The sequence below is a fragment of the Ornithorhynchus anatinus genome, chromosome 3 (assembly GCF_004115215.2).
Source record: "Ornithorhynchus anatinus isolate Pmale09 chromosome 3, mOrnAna1.pri.v4, whole genome shotgun sequence".
Classification (NCBI taxonomy): Eukaryota; Metazoa; Chordata; class Mammalia; order Monotremata; family Ornithorhynchidae; genus Ornithorhynchus; species Ornithorhynchus anatinus.
The window spans coordinates 12490551-12508988 of record NC_041730.1 but is presented as its reverse complement, the minus strand read 5'-3'; the positions used below and the strand labels follow the sequence as shown (position 1 = coordinate 12508988).

General features: G+C 46.5%; 1 protein-coding gene across 2 annotated transcripts in view; it reads left to right on the top strand.

The window, feature by feature from the left end:
• The first annotated feature begins 10895 nt into the window (after positions 1 to 10895).
• Positions 10896 to 18438, top strand: part of STK33 (serine/threonine kinase 33) — a 140434-nt gene continuing 132891 nt past the window's right edge. The window contains exon 1 of one of the 2 annotated variants that reach the window (XM_029061565.2): positions 10896 to 10988. The gene's annotated coding sequence lies outside the window, so the exon portion shown is untranslated. The remainder of the gene's footprint in view (positions 10989 to 18438) is intronic. The other variant, XM_029061566.2, reaches the window with a different exon arrangement.

Genomic DNA, 18438 nt, shown 5'->3' with positions numbered 1-18438 from the left:
TTCCTGTTACCCCTTTTTTCTTCTTCCTAACCCAAGTCCACATTTTTTTTTCTTTTCTAAAATTAAGTGCCCTTTGATTTTGAGGGGCTTCCTTCCCTCTCACCCTCTACAAGAATGTTAAATGTATTATTTTTTGGCCACTTCATTGAAATGACTCCCTTACAGATCTCTTGGAAGCAGGAGATTACCGGCATCCAAACAAAGCAGGACCTATTATGATGGGTAACACCAGTGTTTTTCTAGAACATAGAAACCGGCTTTTCCTCGGGCTACTTTGGGCCTTTATAAAGCAGTCAGCCAAAGGTGGAGCAGCTCAGAACTCTCAGGAGGAACCAGAGCCCTGTGAAGACAGAAAGAGGATAAAAGAGGGACCAGCTGTCATGCGACCTGGAGGCAAGGGAAGTGGCAATAACCAATGACAAAGGAGAAAAGAAGAGGAAGGACAGAAATGAAAATGATCGGCCAGAACGACCTATAAGGAGAGGGTGCCCTAGTCATCAGGGAAAGAGAAAATTGGGGAGCCGGCATAGAGTTGCGAGTTAGGGGGACCCCAGCAGTGGAGTGGGACTGACATTTGATTTGGCTTAGGGTGTTAGGAGTTAATCAGAGAAGGCTTGTTAGAGGAGGTGGCATTCTAGGAAATGTTTGACCATGGGAAGAGCGGAAGTCTGTCAGATTTGGGGGCGGGAAGGGAGTTCCCTCTAGACTGTAAACTCCTTGTGGGCAGGGAATGGGCCTACCAGCTCTGTTGCACTGTTCTCTTCCAAGTGCTTAATACAGTGCTCTGTGCCCAGTAAGTGCTCAATCAATATAACTGAATGATTGATTCCAGGCCCAGAGGACAGAGTAAATGAGGGGAAAGAGGCAGGAGAGGCACAACTAGGTGCAGTGGGGCAGTGGGAATAGTAAACTGTAGCTTTTATTTAAGGACAGTCAACATCAAATTGTAAACCCTGATTCGATTGTAAACTTCTTGAGGGGAAGGGACCTGGATCTTGCTTCACTTGTCCTATCTCGAGGGCTTAGTTCAGGGCTTTGCACTCAGTGGGTGCTTAGTAAATACTATGGATGGATGGATGGATGTCAGGCCTCCTCTCACAAGATGAGTTTGTATTTCTGTTGCACACTACTGTTCTTTTTTTTTTTTAACTTTTTAGGAGAGACTTTATCTGCTGAAGACAAAAAGGGGGAAAATTTATTCAGATGATTGTCAGGTGGTTCACACACAGATACTCAATTAGTTCATTTCAGGGATATTAAGAGAAGCAGCATGGCATACTTGGCTTCTAATTCTGGTTCTTCCACTTATCTGCTGTGTGATCCTGGGCAAATCACTTCACTTCTCTGTGCCTCAGTGACCTCACCTGTAAAGTGGGGATTAAGACTGTGTTAACCATGTAGGACAGGGACGATGTCTAACCCAATTTGCTTGTATCCACCCCAGAGCTTGCCTGGCACATAGTAAGCACTTAATAAATACCATAATAATAATTATTATTTCAGTGCCTGGCACATAGCAAGCCCTTAGCAAATACCACAGTTATTAGTCTTATCATTATTACTACCTATAGTGGGTTTGTATTCCTTGGCAACCAGTAAGAAGAGAAAAAGGTATATTTTCTCTTTTCCCTGTGCTAGGTCTCAGGGTGAGTGCCTGATGAACATGATGAAAGGAAGCCAGCATGGGCTACTAGAAACCAGGAATTTGGAGCTCTGATTCACACTCTTGATCTGTTCTGCAATTTGGGGCAAGTCATTTGATTTCTTTGTGCCCCACTTTCCGCCTGAGGAAAATAGGAATGTAACCTCGATCATCAAAACATAACTCCTCATACAAAAAGTTGACCATTTAGCCTCACTGCAAATACGATATGGGGCATGAGTGTTTAAAAATCCACTTTACCAGCATACGCAAGAACAAGTGTGACCTAGTGGCTAGAGCCTGGGCCCGGGAATCAGAAGGACCTGGGTTCTAATCCCTACTCCACCACTTGTCTGCTTTGTGACCTTGGGCAAGTCACTTTCCTTCTCTGGGCCTGTTACCTTGTCTCTAAAATGGGGACTAAGACCGTGAGCCCCACGGGGGATAGGGACTGTGTCCAACCCGATTTGGTTGTATCCACCCCAGCGTTTAGTACAGTGCCTGGCATATTATAAATGTACAACAAATACCACAATTATTATTATTATGCAAGGAGCCCCACATCCAAACCTTTCCGGCAGTGAATGGCTGCAGAGAAGATTTTGCAAGGTGTTGGAGCACGAGAATTAAAAACATTTCTGTACACCTAATAGAATGTTTAATATATTTAGCCCAGGAGGATCATGCTGAGAGATCTAGGAGCTGTAGTCATTAGTTTGGCCAGCACTATTAATGCTAAACGTTTTATGTCCCAGAGCCCCCATGGTACTTTCTCCTCTTCAGGGCAAATTTTGCTATGAGATGGTAACACCTGGTGGTTTTACTGCCATTACATCTCGCTAGAAAAACATGCACCAAGGTTTGCCCAAGAATAAATGCAAATGGCACAGTTAAAGTGTTTCAGAGGCCTCAGTGTTATCTCTAACTGCCAGATGAGTATAACTATCTTATTTTGGTATATAGGGCATTGTGTTCACAGTTACAGGTTTCATAGTAAATGAAATTCTCAGTTTGCCATCACCACAAAGGGGGAGAAGGAGTCCCCTCCTAAAACCTAGGCCCTAGTCAGCGTGGCTTTTTCTGTCTGTGCCATCTCCGTTGGATCCGGGTGCCCCCCCTCTGCGTCAGAAGATTGGGCGAGGTTCCAATCAATCGGGTGATGCCTGCAGGAACCAGTGAGACGACAAGGACCATGAGGGTGCCTTAAATCGACCCTTTAAACTGGTGGAGCGCTATTGAGGAAGGTTCCCGGGGATGCCTGCTGACCAATCCTTTGTAGTTTAGCAGAAGTGCACCTGCATCATGACTCTCTTCCATTTTCAAAGTCCTTCTGAATTTCCACCCCAGCCGGGAGAAGCAGTGTGGCCTACTGGCTAGAGCACGGGCTTGGGAGTCAGAAGGACCTGAGTTCTAATCCCAACTCTGTCACTTGTCTGCTGTGTGAACGTGGGCAAATCACCTGATTTATCTGGGCCTCAGTTACCTCAGTTACCCTCTGCTTTGATACAACAGTTTAGTGAGATATGATTATTCATTCAATAGTATTTATTGAGCACTTACTATGTGCAGAGCACTGTACTAAGCGCTTGGAATGGACAAATCGGCAACAGATAGAAACAGTCTCTGCCCATTGATGAGCTTACAGTCTAATCGGGATTAACCATTCAGCTAGTACCATGGCATTGTCCGCCAACTCAGAGAGCAAGAAGGGCTTATTTTCAGCGATGATGCACTGCAGGAAGTAGTCATATGTCACAAAGCTACTGTCAAGTTGATGATCACTGCGAATATATTTTGATGTTCCTGAAATGAAAGAATTTGGGACCGGTCGGGGGATAAGAAGGATGGATGACGTTTGAGTGAACAGGAAGCTCCAGTCGAAGCTCAGGTGTCGAATGTTTAGGAGGAGTGTGGTCTAGTGGCTAGAGCATGGGCCTGGGAGTCAGTTCTAATCCCAGATCTGCCACTTATCTGCTTTGGGACCTTGGGCAAGACGCTTCACTTCTCTGGGCCTCAGTTCCCTCATCTGTAAAATGGGGGTTAAGGCTGTGAGCCCCATTTGGGACAGGGACCGTGTCCAACCTGATTAACTTGTGACTACTTCAGCGCTAAATACAGTGCCTGGCACAGAGTAGGCACACTGAAAATTACCTTAAAAAAAGATGTTTTTATTTGGTGCTTTTCAAGGGCTCCCAGAAGCCCCTGGCTGGACACCGGCCACCTGCCGGCTATTTAGTGGTTGCCAGCTAGCTCTGGGGGCCACAATTCCACTGTAGACAGTTGACAGTTATTTGAGCAGACCTGGAGGTTTGGTCGGGAACCAAGTGGACCTGAGGCCCCCGAGAAAGGGCCGGGAGGGGGAGTGGGGAACACAAGTCCTGCTTCCTCTAGACTCTAAGCTCATCGTGGGCAGGGAATGTGTCTGTTCTGTTGTTATGCTGTGATCTCTCAAGTGCTTAGTACAGTACTCTGCACACAGTAAGCACTCAATAAATATGATTGACTGACTCATTTGTAAAATGGGGATTAATAATAATAATGGTATTTTTTAAGTGCTTACTATGTGCCAAGCACTGTGCTAAGTGCTGGGGGAGAGGGGGGACTACGCAGTAATCAGAGTGTTCCCAGATATGGCTCACAGTCTTAAGCCCTATTTTACAGATGAGGTAACTGAGGCACAGAGAAGTAAAGGGACTTGCTCAAAGTCACACAGCTGACAAGTGGCAGAGTCGAGATTAGAACCCATGGCCTCTGACTCCTAAGCCCTTGCTCTTTCCACTGGACCACACTGCTTGTGACCCCCATGTGGGATATGAACTGTGTCCAACTTGATTAGCTTCTATCTACCTCAGCGCTTAGTACGGCACTTGGCATACAACAAGCTCTTAAGAAATACCATTTTTTAAAGAAAGGAGGCTTTTCCTGATGAATTTGTCTTCTCCCCATAACATATCCTCCCAATTATCACCTGCAGGAATTATACACATACCTGGAAGGTTCGATACATATCCATTTGTATGCTCTACTATTTAAGCATTTGCTTTTTCAGCTTTTCCTGGTTTCTAATCCCTTTCACTCCTGCCTGTAATATATCTGAGTGTCTTTATCCCCTGGAATTGTAGTTTCCTCCAGGGCAAGGATAGTATCTTCTGCGGCTCTTGTACTCTCCCAATCCCTTGTTACAGTGTTTAGCATACAGTAGTCACTTAATAAGAAGCACTGACTGATTAATTAGTACGGTACTCTGAACACAGTGCTCAACAGATTCCATTGATTGATTGATTGAATGACCTGATCTAGATCCTTGCTCTAGGCAGGTGAATAACTAAGGAACCTAGGACAGATGCATGGTTTTTTCTTTCCTTAAAGAGATCTGTGAAGGCCCTCTGGTCTAATGAAAAAAGCACAGGACTGGGAATCAGAAGTCCTGGGTTCGAGTCTTGGCGCTGCCACTTGCCTGCTCTATGACCTTGGAAAGTCACAACCTCTCTAGGCTTCAGTTTCCTCATCTATACAGTAGGGATCAGATGGATAATAATAATAATGTTGGTATTTGTTAAGCGGTTACTATGTGCAGAGCACTGTTCTAAGTGCTGGGGTAGATACAGGGTAATCAGGTTGTCCCACGTGAGGCTCACAGTTGATCCCCATTTTATAGATGAGGTAACTGAGGCACAGAGAAGTTAAGTGACTTGCCCATAGTCACACAGCTGACAAGTTGCAGAGTCGGCCTTCGAACCCATCACCTCTGACTCCCAAGCCCGGGCTCTTTCCACTGAGCCACGCTGATAACCCTACCCTGTAGGTTCACTGTCTTATGTGAATGCATAGTGTCTACCTATCACTTCGTACAGTGCTTAGCACACATTAAGCACTTAAAAAATACCATGATTATTAATTATTAATCCTCCCCAGAGCCCATTTCAGTCTTTTATCACCCCAAGAGTCAATAACTCTCTTTAATCCCTGGGCAAGATCTCTCCTGCTTTCACTTAAGCCCATTTACTATTCATTTAAGCCAATTTTCCCCTGTTTGATCCTCCAGGGAAATGGAGAAAAGATTTTCAGGATACTTTCCATGAAGCTTCTTCCTCTACTTGGAGGTATTAAGCCTCCCCTTAGCTAAATAGCCCCATTTCCCTTAACCTTTTCACATAGGACCTGTTTTCTTATTCTTTAAAATTTTTTGTAGTACTTCTCTATACTCTCGGCAGCACCTCTTCATCCTTTTTAAACGCAATGACTAAAATTGGCCATACTGCTCCAATAAGAGGCTGAGGAACGCAGAAAATAGCAGAAGGATTGTTTACCAATGAGTGCGTCAGTTTCTGCCAGTTTCTGTTAGTTTATCCCAGTATCATGTTTGAGTTTTAAAATTGCTTAACCATAGCTAACTTGTGGCCAAGAATGACCTTCACATTTCCTGTTGTACTTGTGCCTAGCCCGTCTTACTCCATCGTGGATTGTGAAAAGTTGGATTTTGCCTTACCCTTATCCTAGTTTTGCTTTATTCTGAAGGTCATTTCCCCCAATCTGTCTATAATAACATTGAGGCCTGTTACTTTCTCCCTAGGTTTTAGCAATTCTCCATCATTAGTGTCACCTACAAATTAGGTTTCCATTCATTCAATCTTATTTACTGGGCATTTACTGTGTACAGAGCACTGTACTAAGTCCTTGGAAAGTACAGTTCAGCAACAAATAGAGAGAATCCTTGCCCACAATGGGCTCGCATTCTAGAAGTGGCGTGGCTCAGTGGAAAAAGCACGGGCTTAGGAGTCAGAGGCCGTGGGTTCTAATGCCCACTCCACCACCTGTCAGCTGTGTGACTTTGGGCAAGTCACTTAACTTCTCTGTGTCTCAGTTACCTCATCTGTAAATTGTGGATGACCACTGGAAGCCCCACGTGGGACACCCTGATTACCTTGTATCTACCCCAGGGCTTAGAACAGTGCTTGGCACAGAGTAAGCGTTTAACAAACGCCAACATTATTATTATTAGAAGGGGGGAGGCAGACATCAAAACAAGTAAACAGGCATCGATAGCATCAATATAAATTAATAGAATTATAGATGTATGCACACCATTAATGAAAATAAAGAGAATTATAAATAGGTACATATAAACACACAAGTGCTGTGGGGCAGGGAGGGGGCTAGAACAGAGGGAGCAAGTGGGGGTGATGGGGAGGGGAGGTTTGCATGGTCTCAACTTCTTGGTCCATGCCATCAATAAAGATGTTGAATAAAACCAGTCCAGAACCAATAATAATAGTAATACTTGTTAAACGTTTACTAAACACTGGGGCAGATTCAAGATAATTAGGTAATCAACCCTGAGAAAAACTGCTGGATATAAGCTCCTTGTGCGCATGGATCCTGTCTACCAACTCTCTTGTACTGTTCTTTTACAAGAACTTAGTAAACGCTCAATGAGTACAGTTGATTGAAATTTGACAGTAAGCATCAGTAGCGATCCTTTGGCTTTATTTTAATATCTGTCCGTCTCCCTAGACTGTAAACTCATTGTGGAAAGGGGATGTGTCTATTTATTGTTATACTGTACTCTCCCAAGCACTTCTACAGTGCTCTGCACACAGTAAGCACTCAGTCAATATGATTGAATGAATGAATGAATATGTCTCATGAATCAGCTGAGAACTCATCTACAAGGTTGTAGAGATTGGAGATTGCAATCTCATTGTGGGCAGGGGATATGTCTGTTGTCGTACTCTCCCAAGCGCTCAGTACAGTTGCCATTTAGTTGCCATTGCTTTTACGAGATGTTCTTCCCCTTGACTCTATTTATTGCCACTGTTCTTGTCTGTCTGTCTTCCCCCATTAGACTGTAAGCCCATCAAAGGGCAGGGACTGTCTCTATCTGTTGCCGACTTGTTCATTCCAAGAGATTAGTACAGTGCTCTGCACATAGTAAGTGCTCAATAAATACTATTGAATGAATGAATGAACTTTCTCAGCTGGACAGTGAAGATATCCTGTGGGACAGGATCAGAAGCCTTAATGCTAGATGGTTCACATTTATCGCTTCCCTCCCGATCAATCAATTAGTCAGATGTATCGAGTGCCTATTAAGAAGGCTGAGCACTGCTGCTTCTCTAAGTATCTTGTACCTTGTCTCTAACTCAGCGCTTAGTATAGTGCTTGGTACAGTGAGCCCTGTGTGGGACAGGGACTGTGTACAACCTAATTACCCTGTAATAATAATAATAATAATGGTATTTGTTAAGCACTTACTATGTGCCAAGCACTGTTCTAAGTGCTGGGGGAGATACAAGGATATCAGGTCGTTCCACGTGGGGCTCAGTCTTCATCCCCATTTTTCAGGTGAGGTAACAGACCTAGAGAAGTGTCTCACCCAAGGTCACACAGCAGACAAGTGGCGGAGCTGGGATCAGAACCCATGTCCTCTGACTCTCAAGCCTGTGCTCTTTCCATTAAGCCACCCAGCTCTTAGAACAGTGCTTGGCACATAGTAAGCACTTAACAAGTCCTGCTGTTATTATTAATAACTCCCCGCTGGGGCCAGAAAAAGTATCCATACTTGTTTTGTTGTCTGTCTTCCCCTTTCTAGACTTTGAGCCCGTTGTGGACAGGGATTGTCTCTCTTTGTTCTCTAGAGAAGCAGCGTGGCTTAGTGGCAAGAGCCCGGGCTTGGGAGTCAGAGGACGTGGGTTCTAATCCCGGCTCCGCCACTTGTCCGCCTTGTGACCTTGGGCAAGCCACCTAACTTCTCTGGGCCTCAGTGACCTCACCTGTAAAATGGGGATTAAGACTGTGAGCCCCACGTGGAACAACCTGATCACCTTGTATCTCCCCCTGCGCTCAGAACAGTTCCCCTCCCCTCAGCACTGTGCTCATTTGTATATATTTTTATTGCCCTATTTATTTTGTTAATGAAGTGTACATCCCCTTGATTCTATTTACCGTGATTAAGTGGTCTTGTTTTTGTCCATCTGTCTCCCCCGATTAGACCGTGAGCCCATCAGTGGGCAGGGATTGCCAAATTGTACATTCAAAGTGCTTAGTACAGTGCTCTGCACATAGTAAGCGCTCAATAAATACTATTTGAATGAATGAATGCTTGGCACGTGAGTGCTTAACAAATACCGTGTTCTCCCACTCCATTTAGACTATAAAAGGCAAGAATTATGTCTGATCTGATTGTTGAATATCAACCCCAGCGCTCAATGGGATGTTTGGCACAGAGGGGATGCAGAACAAATATTGCCTGCCCTGAATGTGGCCTAGTGGATAGTGCACGGGCCTGGGAGTCAGAAGGGCCCGGCTTCTAACCCCGGCTCCACCGCTCGTCTGCTGGGTGACCGCAGGCTAATCATGTCAAAGGAGGAGATGAGGTGGAAGAGCCACTCTCTGAGAAAGAAGCACTAAAATAAATATACTTCAGGTCATCATTCATATTAAAAGAAGACACCCTCTAGACTAAGATCCCTGTGAGCAGGGAATGTGTTTGCCAGCTCTGTAGTTTTGTACTCTCCCAAACACTTGGTATGGTGCTCTGCACACGGTAAGCGCTCAATTAATGCCACTGAGTGATCATTTGACACCACCGATGATAACACTGAAGAGAAACGCCAATGACCGTGGTAACAAGGTAGGCTGTGGCCAATCCCCGCTGGGAAGGACCGGTCCTTGGCCTCCATCCTCGATCAGAACAAGGTTCCTCCTTCCCAGCAGAATGTTTTGTTGTCCGTTTCCGCCCCCTTCTAGACTGTGAGTCCGTTGTAGGGCAGGGTTTGTCTCTCTCTGTTGGCTTATTGTACTCTGAGGGCTCTGCATATAGTAAGCGCTCAATAAATACCATTGAATGAATGTTGTTTTGTAGGCCGTTTCCGCCCTTCTAGACTGTGAGCCACCCAGGCTTAGCCCCCCCTTTCCCTCTGCTCCACCTCCCCTCAGCACTGTGCATATTTATATGTATTATTTATTACTATTTATTTTGCTAATGATGTGTATATATCTATGATTCTATTCATCTTGATGATATCTGTGCCAGATTACTTGTTTTGTTCTGTTCTGTTTCGCTTTGCTGTCCGTCTCCCCCGCTTAGACCGTGAGCCTGTTGTCGGGCAGGGATTGCATCTGTTGCCGAATTGCACACTTCCGAGCGCTCAGGACAGTGCTCTGCACATAGCGCTCAATCCCAGCTCTGCCACTTGTCAGCTGTGTGACTGTGGGCAAGTTACTTAACTTCTCTGGGCTTCAGTTACCTCAGCGCTTAGAACAGTGCTCTGCACATATTAAGCGCTTAACAAATACCAACATTATTATTATTGATAGTAACGCCCTCCCTCCTCACCTCCACCAAACTGATTCTCTTTCCCTCTTCAAAACCCTACAGGACCGCGGGAGGACGTGACCCAGGGGTCGACGGCGGGATAGGCGAGACCGAGGGACTTGTCAGCCCTTCACTTCTCTGTGCCTCAGTTCCCTCCTCTGTAAAATGGGGAGGAAGGCTGTGAGCCCCACGTGGGACAACCTGATTCCCTTGTGTCTACCCCAGCGTGGCTCAGCAGAAAGAGCCGGGGCTAGGGAGTCAGAGGTCACGGGTTCGAATCCCGGCTCTGCCGCTTGCCAGCGGCGTGACTGTGGGCAAGGCACTTCACTGGGCCTCAGTTCCCTCATCTGTAAAATGGGGATGAAGACTGCGAGCCTCACGTGGGACCAACTGATTACCCTGAATCTCCCCCAGCGCTTAGGACAGTGCTCTGCACAGTGGAAGCGCTTAACAAATGCCAACATCACCCCAGCGCTTAGAACAGTGCTCTGCACAGAGGAAACCCTTAACAAATACCAACATTATTATCGATTCGACTGTAAGCCCGTCAAAGGGCAGGGACTGTCTATCTGTTGCCGATTTGTCCATTCCAAGCGCTTAGTGCAGTGCTCTGCACATAGTAGGCGCTCAATAAATACTATTGAATGAATGAATGAATGAATGAATGCGGGGGGGGGGCAGGGTTGGCCTCTGCCCGGCGCAAAGGCCGTTGGGAGCGCGCGGGGGGTGCCGGGAGAGGGGGCGGAGCCGCCTCCCCCTCCCCCCCAGGTTTTCCCGGCAGGCCTTTCGCCTCCCCCTCCTCCCCATCCCTTCCCTTCCCTTCCCTCCCCTTCCCCTCCCCCGCCCCTCCCCGTGCCCGACTCCGCGCGGTGGCGAAGTGTGTCCCGCGGCGGCCCCCGTCCCGCCCTCCGGCCGCCCGGCCGCTCCTCGGACCCCCCAGCTGGCGGGGGGGGGAGGGGGGCGGCCCCTCTGCTCTCCGGCGCCCCCTTGCTGCCGCTGCGCTCCCACCTGCCCGTCGCGGGGGCCGGGGTGAGTGGCCTCCCCTTCCCGGACGCCGCCGCCAGGGGGCGCCGCGGGGCCCCGCCCGCCCCGTTGCCGTGGCGACGCGAGGCCGCCCGCCCCATCGCCTTGCGAGCGTTAGCCGGGAGGGGGGGAGGGGCCTCGGCGCCCACTGGCTGCCAAGTTGGACGCAGGGCCTGGCCTGTGGGGCTCACCCTCTTCATCCCCATTTGTCTGATGGGGTCACTGAGGCCCAGAGTATAACAGTCATAATGATGGCATTTGTTAAGCGCTTAGTAGATGCCCCGCACTGGGCTAAGCGCCCGAGTGGATACACACCAATGGGGTTGGGTGCAGGCCCTGTCCCATGTGGGGTTCACCCTCTTCGTCCCCATTTGTCTCATGGGGGGAGTGAGGCCCAGAGAGTAATAATCATCATAATGATGGTATTTGTTAAGCGCTTAGTAGATGCCCTGCACTGTGCTAAGCGCTGGAGTGGATTCCCACCAGTCGGATTGGACGCGGGCCCTGTCCCGTGTGGGGCTCACCCTCTTCATCCCCATTTGTCTGAGGGGGTCACTGAGGCCCAGAGTATAATAATAATCGTAATGATGGTATTTGTTTAGCACTTAGTAGATGCCCCGCACCGTGCTAAGCCCTGGAGTGGATACACACCAATCGGGTTGGACGCGGGCCCTGTCCCGTGTGGGGCTCACCCTCTTCGTCCCCATTTGTCTGTTGGGGAGTGAGGCGCAGAGAATAGTAATGATAATAATAATGATGGTATTTGTTAAGCACCTAGTAGGTACCGGGCACTGTACTGAGCCCTGGAGTGGATTCACATAAATCGGGTTGAACGCAGGTCCTGTCCCGTGTGGGGTTCACCCTCTTCATCCCCATTTGTCCGATGAGGGGAGTGAGGCCCAGAGAGTAATAATAATAATGATGGTATTTGTTAAGCATTTAGTAGATGCCCTGCACTGTGCTAAGCGCCGGAGTGGATACACACCAGTCGGATTGGACGCAGGCCCTGTCCCGTGTGGGGTGCAACTTCTTCATCCCCATTTGTCTGATGAGGTCACTGAGGCCCCGAGAATAATAATGATAATAATAATGATGGTATTTGTTAAGCACCTATTAGGTACCGGGCACTGTACTGAGCCCTGGAGTGGATTCACATAAATCGGGTTGAACGCAGGTCCTGTTCCCATGTGGGGTTCACCCTCTTCATCCCCATTTGTCTGATGTGGGGAGTGAGGCCCAGAGAATAATAATAATAATTATGGTATTTGTTAAGCACTTATTAGATGCCCTGCACTGGGCTAAGCGATGGAGCGATTACACACCAGTCGGATTGGACGCAGGCCCTGTCTTGTGTGGGACTCTCCGTCTTCATCCCCATTTGTCTGATGAGGTCACTGAGGCCCTGAGAATAATAATAATAATAATAATAATAATGATGATGGTATTTGTTAAGCACTTATTAGATGCCCTGCACTGTACTAATAATAATGTTGGTATTTTATTTAAGCACTTACTATGTGCAGAGCACCGTTCTAAGCACTGGGGGAGATACAGGATAATCAGGTTGTCCCACGTGAGGCTCACAGTCTTCATCCCCATTTTACAGATGAGGGAACTGAGGCCCAGAGAAGTTAAGTGACTCGCCCACAGTCACACAGATGACAAGCGGCGGAGCCGGAATTCAAACCCATGACCTCTGACTCCCCAGCCCGGGCTCTTTCCACTGAGCCACGCTGCTTCTCCTACATACAATGAGTCCATACCTCAACACTCAGTAAAATGCCTGGCACATAAATAAATAAAGATGGTATTGGTTTAGCACTTACTCTGTGCCAAACGTGGGGTGGATACAAGCAGATCAGGTTGGACACCGTCTTTGTCCCACGTGGGGCTCACAGGCTCAATCCCCATTTGACAGGTGAGGTGACAGGCCCAGAGAAGTTAAGTGACTTGCCCAAGGTCACGCAGCAGACAAGTAGTGAAGCCGGGTTTAGAACCCATGCCTGTCTGACTCCGAGACCCGTGCTCTATCCGCTATAATAATAATAATAATGTTGGTATTTGTTAAGCGCTTACGATGCGCAGAGCACTGTTCTAAGCGCTGGGGGAGATACAGGGTGATCAGGTTGTCCCACGTGAGGCTCACGGTTAATCCCCATTTTAACTGAGGCACAGAGAAGTGTAGTTCCACTATGCCGTGCTGCTTCTATAGCACACATCGCAAGTGCTTAACGAGTACAATTAAAAAGGAATTTAGGCCCGCCACCCAATTTAGGATTATATCTGCAGTTCGGGTCTTGATTCCCTTTGTCCAGGACCAATCCCTGTTTAGGATTATATCTGCAATTCAGGTCTTGATTCCCTTTATCAAGGACCAATCCCTGTGGGACACCACATAGTATATTATCCCAAATTGTTCCTGGTCTATGGATGATCACCCTCTGGGGCTGAAGATGAGCGAGCTTTGCCCCGCCAAGAGTAAGGTGCGGGGAAGACTTTGCTAATTTGTGAATAAGGGGCAGATTTTAAAGCCTTACTACCTTTCAGGGAGGTTTCATTCAGTGCCTCCCGCTCGTCTGTGTAGGCCGTCAAACCATTATCGAAAGAGATTAAATCCGTGTGATGCGATTGACTTTTCAAGAAGCCATCCCCGTTGTGTCCTAGGTTCTTATGTTCCGGGTCGTTGCGAAGTGACGATGGTTTACTCCATTATCTTTCCAGTTATTAACGTTAAACTGACGGGGCCAAAAGTACCTTGGTTTTCCTCTTCCCCTTTTGGGAGATGGAACTGTATTGGTCCCTTTCCAACCTTCAAGGAATCCTATACTCCCTGAGTTTGCAAAAAATAACAGGCTTTATAAATCAACAGCCAATTTCTTAATAATAATAATAATAAAAATAATAATGTTGGTATTTGTTAAGCGCTTACTATGTGCAGAGCACTGTTCTAAGCGCTGGGGTAGATACAGGGTCATCAGGTTGTCCCACGTGAGGCTCACGGTCTTCATCCCCATTTTTCAGATGCGGGAACTGAGGCACAGAGAAGTGAAGTGAATTACCCAAAGTCTCACATCTGACAAGCAGCAGAGCAGGGATTCTTAAGTTCCCTAGGGTGTAAATCAAGCTTTGGCTGATTTAAGTACATTCTGTTTTTGTTAACAGTTTCTACTCCTGTTTTAGTTCACTTGTCCAATTTATCATGGAAAATGAGAAGCAGCGTGGCTCAGTGGAAAGAGCCCGGGCTTGGGAGTCAGAGGTCATGGGATTGAGTCCCGGCTCCGCCACTCATCAGCTGTGTGACTGTGGGCAAGTCACTTAACTTCTCTGTGCCTCAGTTACCTCATCTGTAAAATGGGGATGAAGACTGTGAGCCTCACGTGGGACAACCTGATTACCCTGTGTCTACCCCAGCGCTTAGAACAGAGCTCTGCACATAGTAAGCGCGTAACAAATACCAAAAAAATAAATAAATAAGACTTGGCTCAGTAAACTTTTCACATTTGACTTTTTTGAATAAAGAGAGGAGTGAAAAGATATGACGAGCTTCCCCCTCTCTACATTCAGCCGTTAGTAGCCTTTCTATTTTGGCTGCCAGACAAAATAAAATAAAATTTTATTGGAATGCCTTTTTTGCCTCCTATAATTGAAGAATCTTTTTTGTTTCATTTCATGATGTATGTTAGTTGCATCTTCTACTCAGCTAATTACATCTTTCTAATTTAGGGTATATCTTTGCATTTTCTCTGGGGAGTATGGGATTATCACTCTTTGACATTCATTTAGTACGGCACTGTGATCCTGAGACTTTTGATGGTTCGACTTCTAGGAGAGTATTTAAAACCATGCCTATTGAATAAGAAGTGTGTGCTGGATGTGATTTAACTGACATTGCAATTTTAAAAAGAATTTTTTCCCAACCGCGTCTGCAGGTATGGCTCTCTGATCTTCATCGGACATCTCTGGTGGTATGATTTAGTCGTGTAGATGTACTCTCAGGAGAGTTTAGAAAGTGAAGAATTTTCAACCTCTTATTAAACTGGATTAGTACATCCTTCCTCCATTAATTTATTAACTATAATAAGCATTAGGATGAATAAGAAACTAATTATCTCTCAAATCCCTATGTTTTATCGACCTAAAACCATTTCATGTCAGGAAGGTTTATAAGATGAGGGGCAATAGACTAATATAATTAAAGAGTGTGTCATTCTTATCCATAATGGACTATAGTAATTATCTTTACTAATACCCATTGACTTGTCATTTTAAATCTTATTGGGAAAATGGCACGGTATTACTTAAGAAACAAAACAATGAGAAATGGCTTTCGGCAATATGAAGAAAATGAATGGATCGATAAATACCGTGACCCGGGACTGTATGCTTTATACTATTAGCATAAATTCAACTCTGGAATTTAACACACTGATGCCTTACCACTATCTATAACGTTGGACCCACGTATTTTATCTCATTCTGGAATTTGAGACTTGCTTAAAGCAAAAGCTTCTTTTGGTCTATTATGCCGTGCCGTTGGTGGTTTAAAGTTAACACTTTTCCTGCTTTTGTTTCCGCAACACTAATAAGAATGAATAATTGTGACATCTGTAAAGGGCTTATCATATAATAATGTTGGTATTTGTTAAGCACTTACTATGTACAGAGCACTGTTCTAAGCGCTGGGGTAGATACAGGGTGATCAGGTTGTCCCACGTGAGGCTCACAGTTAATCCCCATTTTCCAGATGAGGTAACTGAGGCCCAGAGAAGTGAAGTGACTTGCCCACAGTCACACAGCTGACAAGTGGCAGAGATGGGATTCAAACCCATGACCTCGGACTCCCAAGCCTGGGCTCTTTCCACTGAGCCACACTGCTTCTCTAGTTTCTTGCTTCTTTCATATGCCAAACACTGTACTAAACCCTAGGGTAGATACAAAGTAATCAGGTCAGGCACAGGTTGGACACAGTGCAATGCCATTCCGAAATGACGTGGGAGACACTGGAAGAGAATCAGTGTAATAGTAATAATGTTGGCATTTGTTAAGCGCTTACTATGTGCAAAGCACTGTTCTAAGCGCCGGGGAGGATACAAGGTGAGCAGGTTGTCCCACTTGGGGCTCACACTCTTAATCCCCCTTTTACAGATGAGGTAACTGAGACACAGAGAAGTTAAGCGACTTGCCTAAAGTCACACACCTGACAAGCGGCAGAGCGGGATTTGAACCCGTGATCTCTGACTCCCAAGTCCGTGCTCTTTCCCCGGAGCCACGCTGCTTCTCTACTAAGTGTACTAAGTTAGCTGGTTGTTTGAAGCTCAGTTTAATGCCCCTGCTCTGTTTCCAGTTTTTCCCATTTTAGTAAAGTTAAACGTAAAGGGTGTCACACATGGAAGGATTAGTAACTAACTACCCAAAGACAATATGACTCATGTATTAATAAATAAGACAGATTTAATACAAATTAAGAGTAATTAGCCTTTCAATCTTTTTTAGTGGTATTTGTTAAGCGCTTATTATTTGCCAGGCACTGGGGTGGATATGAAGTAATCAGTCCGTGTCCCAAGCGGCCTCACGTACTTAATCCCCACTTTGCAGATGAGATAACTGTAGTCACTTGCCCAAGGTCAAATTAGAACCCAGATCCTTCTGGCTCCCAGGCCTTTCCTCTATCCACCAGGCGACACTGCTTCTCGGTTGTTTTCACTGCCGTTGATGACACTGAAGCAGGGTGGCTCAGAGCATGGGCTTGCGAGTCAGAGATCATGGGTTCGAATCCCGGCTCTGCCACTTGTCTACTGTGTGATTGTAGGCAAGTCACTTCACTTCTCTGTACCTCAGTTACCTCATCTGTAAAATAGGGATGAAGACCGTGAGCCTCACGTGGGACCTGATGACCCTGTATCTACCCCAGTGCATAGAACAGTGCTCTGCACATAGTAAGCGCTTAACAAATACCAACATTATTATTATTATTATGACCTTCTGACTCCACTACACCATGCTGCCTCCCCACTGGTTCTGCTTTCACCATTCATTCCTTCAACAGTATTTACTGATCGCTTATTATGTGCAGAGCACTGTACTAAGCGCAGGGCAAGGGGTTAGTCACTGATGACAGGGAGAGGCCGGGGGCGGGGAGACAGCAGGGTCGAAAGGAACCACTTGGGGCAAGAAGACGGGGCAGGACCCAGGCGTCCGGCTTTCGGGAGGGTCCCACCCAGGACCTGTGAAGATTTTTCTGCCCTTCTACCTCTGGCATGGGGTATTGGGAGGGGGCTGAAAGAGGGAAGAGTTGAATCCAGGGTGGGGAATTGGGAGGGAAATTGCTCTGAACAGGGGGGTGGGGACAGGGGAGGGCCTTGTTTTGCCAGCAATCACTGGACTTTGGGGTTGGGGCAGTAGGGAGGGACTTGTTTTACCAGAGGTAATTGGACATAACTTTGGGGGTAGGCCTTAGAAGACCTGGGGAACGTTTGTGCCGGGTCACTGGATTTTATGTTTTGGGCTTTGGATATACCGCGGGATATGCCTGAATTCATCGAGGACCTACACTGTACGGAGAGCACTGTACTAATCTCCTGGGAAAGTACAGTAGAGGTAGAAGGAACAGTCCCGACCCTCGGGAAGTTTAAAATCTCATGGAGACATCAGGCAGAAAATAATACACAGCTGGGAGGAGTACTTAGATTGTACAAAATCGCAACGGCCGGTTATGACTTCATAACCCCTCCGCGTCGCCCCGACTCGCTCCCTTTCCTCTACCCCCCTCTCCCCGCCCCATGACACTTCTATTTATTGATTTATTCTATTTATTCTGTTTATTTGTTGATGCCTGTTTACTTGTCTTGATGTGTATATAGCTGTATTTCTGTGTATTTATATTGATGCCTGTTTACTTGTTTGGAGGTCTATCTCCCCCCTTCTAGACTGTAAACCCACTGTGGGCAGGGAATGTCACCGTTTATTGTTGTGTTTTACTTTCCCAAGCGCTTAGTCCAGTGCTCTGCACACAGTAAGCGCTCAATAAATACGAATGAATGAATGAAAGGTTTGAGGTAATGCCAAAATGCTATCTACCTGCTAGGTAAAAATACAGCATTGATAAATTATCACCAGGGCGACGAGCTTTGTGTTTTATTAGAATGGTGTGAGGAAGCAGCGGGGTGGAATGGATACAGCACTGGCCTGGGAGTCAGAAGGTCATGGGTCGTGGGTTCTAATCCCGGCTCCATCACGGGTAAGCTGAGTGGCCTTGGGTAAGTCACTTCACTTTTCTGGGCCTCAGTTGCTACACTTAAAAAATGAGGATTAAGACTCTGAGCCCCTCATGGGACAGGGACTGTGTCCAACCGATTTGCTTGTATCCACCCCGGTGCTTAGTACAGTGCTTGGCACATAGTAAACGCTCAACAAATACCACTATTATTATTATTTTTATTAATAGCAGACTGTATGT